Genomic DNA, 6,942 nt, shown 5'->3' with positions numbered 1-6,942 from the left:
TCCTGTGATCATTTCTCCAGTCTTCAGTGTCACATGATCCTTCAGAAATCATTCTGATATGATGATTTGATGCTCAATTATCAATGTTGGAAACAGTTGTGCTGATGAATATTTTTATAACCTGTGATACTTTTTTCAGGATTCTTTGATGAATAAAAATGTAAAGAACAGCATTTATGTAAAATATAAATCTTTTGTAAGAATATACACTACTGTTCAAAAATTTGGGGTCAGTCATTTTTTTCTTTCTTTTGTGAAAGAAATTCATACTTTTATTCAGCAAGGATGTGTGAAATTGATAAAAAGTGATAGTAAAGATTTATATTGTTAGAAAATATTTCTATTTTGAATAAATTCTGTTCTTTTTAACTTTTTATTAATCAGTGAATCCTGAAAATAGTATTACAGGTTCCAGAAAAATATTCATCAGCACAACTGTTTCCAACATTGATAATAACTGAGTATCAAATCAGCATATTAGAATGATTTCTGAAGGATCATGTGACACTGAAATAAATAAATGCTGCAATAAAAATATATTTATTTTACTTATTTACTAAATTAGAATTAATTGAATGCAAAAATAAATGTTATTTCATGTTATGACCAAACAAAATGTTTATATTTGTTTTTATAAGATACATTTTATATAAATATTGTAATTTTTTAAAAATTACTAAAACTATCAATAATTTTCCATAAATTCTAATAAATTTCCATAAATTCCATAAAATCCTTTTAAGTTTCCATACTGGAATATTTCCAGAATTCCCCAGGTTAAGTTCCCGTGGAAAGTTTCCGCCCCTTTGCAACCCTAGCCAGGAAATATCGCTCTCTATCAGCAGGTATCAATAGTCTATATTCGTCAATCAAAAGGGAAAGCTGTTTTGACTTCTCTGATCGCTTTCATTACTTTTGCGTTTATTCCCACGCTCTGATTTGTTCGCTAGGATGAACAGCCAATCACAGAGATCTCTCTCACTGACGGACACCGATTCAACATGCTCAATTGGCCAAAATACCAACAATTCGTTCATCTTCTGATTCAGAAAAATGTAACACTTCTATGCTCATTTATGCTTAAACAGCAACATTACACACTTACTAAAGTTGATCATGTAAATAATAATCCAAAATAATAATGAGTCATATTAATGAAATTGATCTGTGGAAACATTTCATTCTTATGTCTATCTGCATTTCTACACAAAACAGGTTATATATGAGCTGAAACTCCTCATCAGACAGTCCTGACATTGAGTGAGTGACTCTCTGAGGTGATGAACTGAACCAAAGACTATAGACCTTATGTAGCCCCGCCCCTTTTCAGCGTTACGCTCGTTGTCTTTTGACTTCCGGTTTGTATTTCCACAGCGATCTTACATTTATGAATGAACTGCTCGTTTTAAAATCTTCCTGGTCTACTGACATTTGTTAAGACATCTGCTTTAAACATAACAATGCTCATGATAACTTTCATTAACTCTACAACACGTAAATCCACTTCACCAGCTAATTATTCTTCAACAGAGATGCCATAGAAATATATAGGGCTACAGCAAAAACGGAAGTTCAAAGACAATATTCTAAAGATGGCGGCGCGCATGTTTCTCTGGAAAATAAGGTCTATAGAATAACACAAGACGTGTCACTCGTATTGTTTTGAATGGGAGAAAGTGTAACGCGCAATATGGCGGAATAAGTCCCGCCTTCTGCCAAGAGCCAATCGCTGACTGGTAAAGTCATCGCATCACTTCAGCGGCCGTTAGAATCACCGGTTTCTATAGAAACAGTCAGACGCGCGCCTCCGAAGAGACGCGCATTTAGGTCTGCGCATGCGCATTAGCTTGATCCAGCCTGAAATATATAGTTTTTTTTGTCATGATTCGAGCGTTTAGAAACTAAATTTATGAGCCGGTTGTTGTTAGATTTCATTGGTGATTTCAAATATGAAATTTAATCGTAAGGTTGGCGAACAGTTTTGGAGAATTTGATGTTTCCCCATTCAAAGAGATAGGAGCTGCATGCCCAGGATGCCCGAGAGGCGTTTCAAAGATGGCCGCCGAGTGAAATGACTTGTCTTAAAGGGACTTTGACTGAACTGAACAGAAGCAGGAGTGTAAATACACAGAGCTTCACGAGTGAACACAGCTGACAATAATCACAAACAGATCAAGAGGAACATATGAACAAAAACACAACACTAAACATAACCCTGACAATAATCATAATAACATGATAAATGCTGTAAATCAAATGAGAACTGAATTCAAACAGAAACAGACGTACGGTTGAAGTAACACACAGGTTTCTATTGAGATCCTTCATTTACACAGGAACTGATCATCAAACTGTGTGATTGATCTTAATTCCCTGGACTTTGCTTTCGAGACGTGTTGAAAAATACTGTAAATAAAAGTGTTCATCGTCTTTATGTGTCGAGACTCTTATCTTGGATCATCTAGTCAAGTGTGACTGTCACTGATTCATCATGAGCTCAAAGCATGCAGTCATAAACAGGGACGTGGGAACTATATTGTGAGAGGGAGGCCGCCCCCCTTTGAACGATGGTTTGTGTGTAACGCGACATTTTTTTTTTTTTTGAATGACATTAAAATTCTTTTTAGATTAAATTGTACATAAATAGTTTAAGCACATCAAATGTGTCTGAGAAGCTTTTAAACACATCCTTAACTGCAGACACTGAAATGACACAAACTGGCCCTCATTTATCAAACGGACGTAGAAACCAGCGTACATCCGGACGAAAAAAATCAGCTAACGACAAGAGACATATCCAGCTGCAGACCCGCAGCACCACAGTTTCAGAACCGCAGCCACAGAACGGAAGTGAGGGGCGGGGCTTAACAGTCATATTTGCGCTACCCATACATGTCATTTTCATTTGTTAAATATAAGTTGTTTTCACATGGATTTTAATCGGATCGATGTCTACAGTATTTAACCCTGTAAAGCCCACTGTTGCAGAATTACAACATCACTTTCAACAATTTTAAAAAAAGGCTTGCAAGTGTTTTTTTTTCCTCAAGACCACATTTACATAGTTAATGGGTTCGATTGTCCTTACACATTATATAAGGACCCTGCACTTCTCACATGGTCACAAATTGAAATTCAAACTGTTAGATTCATTTGAACTAAGTTCTAAATGTCTCCCTCATCAGACACACCCAATTCAACTATTGCAGTTTCTACTAATTAGTTAATAGCCTAAGTTGAATCAGGTGTGTTAGATGAGGGAAACATGCAAAATGTGCAGTGGTGAGGGGTCCCCAGGACAGGTTTGAGAACCACTGATCTAGAGCAGTATCTGAAACTCCCTGTATCTTTGTAGTTTATTTGTTTTTTAACTTCTAAATGATCCTGAGATTTTTTTTTATTATTATTAGTGTTGCCCAAGTAGCAGTTTATAGCATCAGGCTTTTAATGTTTTGGATTTTTTGGGGGGGATGCCTGTTGCATTGTTCAGGGACAGGTGTGAATGGTCTTGAACATGAACCTGCAAGTGCTCTGGGGGGATGCATGTGTTCCTTTAGTATAAGTAAAGAGCCTAATAGGCCAGCCAGACAGTATTGTTTGAATGTAGTAGAGGAATTTTGATTAGCATTTGAATTTTATTTTTGAAATTATAATACTTTGATGGATATAGATCTCTACACTCGACACATGGTCTACCACCCTGTCTATTCTTTCAGTTTATCTACAATGTAAGACCCATATGTATTATTCACTTATTTATATTTTTACTTTTTCCATTTCAGAATGCCAAGATGCTGCAGACACTGCAATAATGGATACACAAATACACTGTATCAAGTGCATGTTCGCCTGTGCTTCTCAAATGAAAAGAACTGTCTTAGGGACTATCACTGCAAAACACAGACTTCATTCAAACCACACAATTTTTTCCAACATTTTTATTAATAAATGCCTATTCATAAAAAAAATATGATTGTTGTGTGATTATTACTCATGATATATACTGTTATGGGGCAAAGTAAGCAATCAGCCCTGCAAATGAATGCTTAAATGCTCTGTATATCTGTTCAGACAAAGTGAGTAAAAATACAGAAATTCTGCTCCTACCTAGGCCCAACGTTGCAATATTACAACATTTCCCTAAAAACTTACTAAAATGTAAAAAAATTGAAAAATCTTTAATTTCTACATCAGAGGCCTCCTAAAACAATATCTGAGAGGTCAAAAAAAAATTTGCTCATTTTTTTCCCTATATTTGGGTTTTACAGGGTTATCAACAGTACTTTTAAATAAAGTAATTTTTCTGTTCATATAGGCCTAATATGCATAAGATATCATGATGTACAAAGAGGAGCTTTAATTACCATGTTAATGGATAATACAAACTATTTTTTGTTAAGCCATGAACTAATTTGTATAAACTGTGAACAAATACTTTTAACCATATAATTTTGAAAATATATTAATAAATGTGTAACCATAGCTATAGTAAAATGTCTCCCTTGACCGTATGTGATATTTCCGTATCATGTTGTGAACTTGTGACAAATAAAGACACGGAGGTATGGGCATTTAATGTCAAAATATAGGCCTACATGTATTTAATCATTGCAAATCCTTGAACAAGTGAAACATGCATTTAAGCGATTTAACAACAGAAGGTGTATACGGTGAGTATGATATTTCTGTCATAATGTGGTGAATGAATTTATATATATATATATATATAAAGTGTTTATCTGCTATAGGCTATTGAATCATTTACATTTTATCATTAACGATTTTTTGCATTTGTCAAAGATATTTATCGTGTTAATATTAAATAAAGATGATTATTTGTTTTTTGCTTGTTTTTATTTTATTGTGAGCAGTTTAAATATGTTTTAACCCCATTATTTTAGAAATGTTTTTTAAATATCCTATTTGTTTTCATACAAAGAAACACACGTTTCACTTGTTCAAGGCTTTTTTTTTAATGGTTAATTTTATTTGACATTAAATTGCCTATACATTACATAATCTAAGTATTATTTGTAACAATTTGAACATGAAGGAAATAATACAATCAAATATACAGTCAAATGTTGCACATTTATTAATATATGTTTGAATTAATACAAAAAAAACGTAAATAAATAAATCTTCTCAAACTCTGTGTCATTAACTATTATTTGGAACGTGGAGGAAATAATTTAAAATAAAAACGGCGTTTGTAGCCAATATCCTCGCAGTATACACGACTGTATCCATTCATTGACATTAAGCAGGCTGTTTTAAAATTGTGCTCTTTGTACATCATGATATCTTATGCATATTAGGCCTATATGAACAGAAAAATTTATTTAAAAGTATTGTTGTTAAATACTGTAGACATCGATCCGATCAAAATCCATGTAAAAACAACTTATATTTAACAAAAGAAAATGACATGTATGGGTCACGCAAATATGAGTGTTAAGCCCCGCCCCTCACTTCCGTTCTGTGGCTGCGGTTCTGAAACTGTGGTGCTGCGGGTCTGCAGCTGGATACTATTGAACGACAACGCTCACGTGTGATTCATTAAACTTTCGCAAGCGGCCAATTCTGTCGCACGAATGAACGGCTGATGATAAATTTGGCGGCTGAAAACAATCATCATTTAAATATCACGCCCCAAATTTTACAAGCCTCGCTCTATAGTTTACGACACAGAGAAACATAACCCGGCCATGAGAGGAAGTAATCGCATGTCACCCCTCAACTTCGTAATTTCAAAAAATAAAATTAATTTAAATAACAATAGCCTACTGGTAAATAAAACTAAACACTTACAAACATTACACACATACAAATCAATAATTTGATCATTTTAGAGCCTCACTCCACAGAAAATCCTTTAAATTTGTTTCATTCATAGCAGAACAAGAATGAAAAATAAGTAGCTATATACTGAAACACAAATTAGGCTATAGTGGCATTCATTATAAAGCAGAAATGAATTTATTTAGAGCAAAACTGAATGGGCTCACATAGCCTACCTCTCTCATTCAGGAAGAATCCAAACGTTCCCATATTCGCGATGTAATATTTATTTCTTGCTGAACCACTGTTCATTATGTAAACTAAGGCTTTCTATTTCACTCGTTTCGTTTCAATATCCACATAAAACATGGCGAACCATTTAAACTGAGGAGTGTTAACTTTCTCTGCATTTAGTTTGCTGATAAATAGCTGAAATGTAAAGTTAAGGCCCCGGTATACTTCAAACGAAATCGAAGAAGGAACTGGTGTGACGTCATTTCGAACAAAATCAGGCCAAAACGAAGTTTGTTTTGAAAAAAAAAACAAAAAACGAAGTTTGTTTTGAAAAAAAAAACAAAAAACGAAGTTTGTTTTGTGTTCTTTTGTGAAGTTCGAATCGGCTTGCCAAAGAGAACTTTCAGGAAAAGTTCGCTCCAGCTGCAAAACACCTTCGTACTGCCATTGGTCAGTGACGATAACATAATAGGAGGTGTGCTCTGAGGCTCCGCCTTCACTCACGTGGGACGCGTCTTTGACTCATTTGATCTGTTGAATTTGTCGAGGTAAGAGCTCCGCGGGTGAAAACATGAACACACTGGATAGCCGCTTTATAGTACAACATGAAGTTGTGCTTCTGATAAAATGAGGCACTAACACTGTTTTTCATGTTTGATACTGTAAAGCTGCTTGATTTTGAGCAATCTATTGAATAAAGTGCTATATGAAGACGTGAGTGCTAATTTGCAGAGCTCGTGCTAACATACCCATGCTGTTATGATCAGACGCTTTGCTTTCTTTCTATAATAAGTGGTTGCTGTTTTCTCATTTTTGTTGCGTTTATTTTGTTACTGAGAAGAAAGTGCCCGGTACATATTTACATATTCATCTAACCTCAGCAGTGTGGGCGGCGTCACATGTTCGTTTACAGTAGTATATCGCTGG

Source organism: Megalobrama amblycephala, linkage group LG14 (genome assembly GCF_018812025.1).
Source record: "Megalobrama amblycephala isolate DHTTF-2021 linkage group LG14, ASM1881202v1, whole genome shotgun sequence".
Lineage (NCBI taxonomy): Eukaryota > Metazoa > Chordata > Actinopteri > Cypriniformes > Xenocyprididae > Megalobrama > Megalobrama amblycephala.
The sequence above is the reverse complement of the archived record's forward strand: the minus strand, read 5'-3'. Positions refer to the sequence as shown.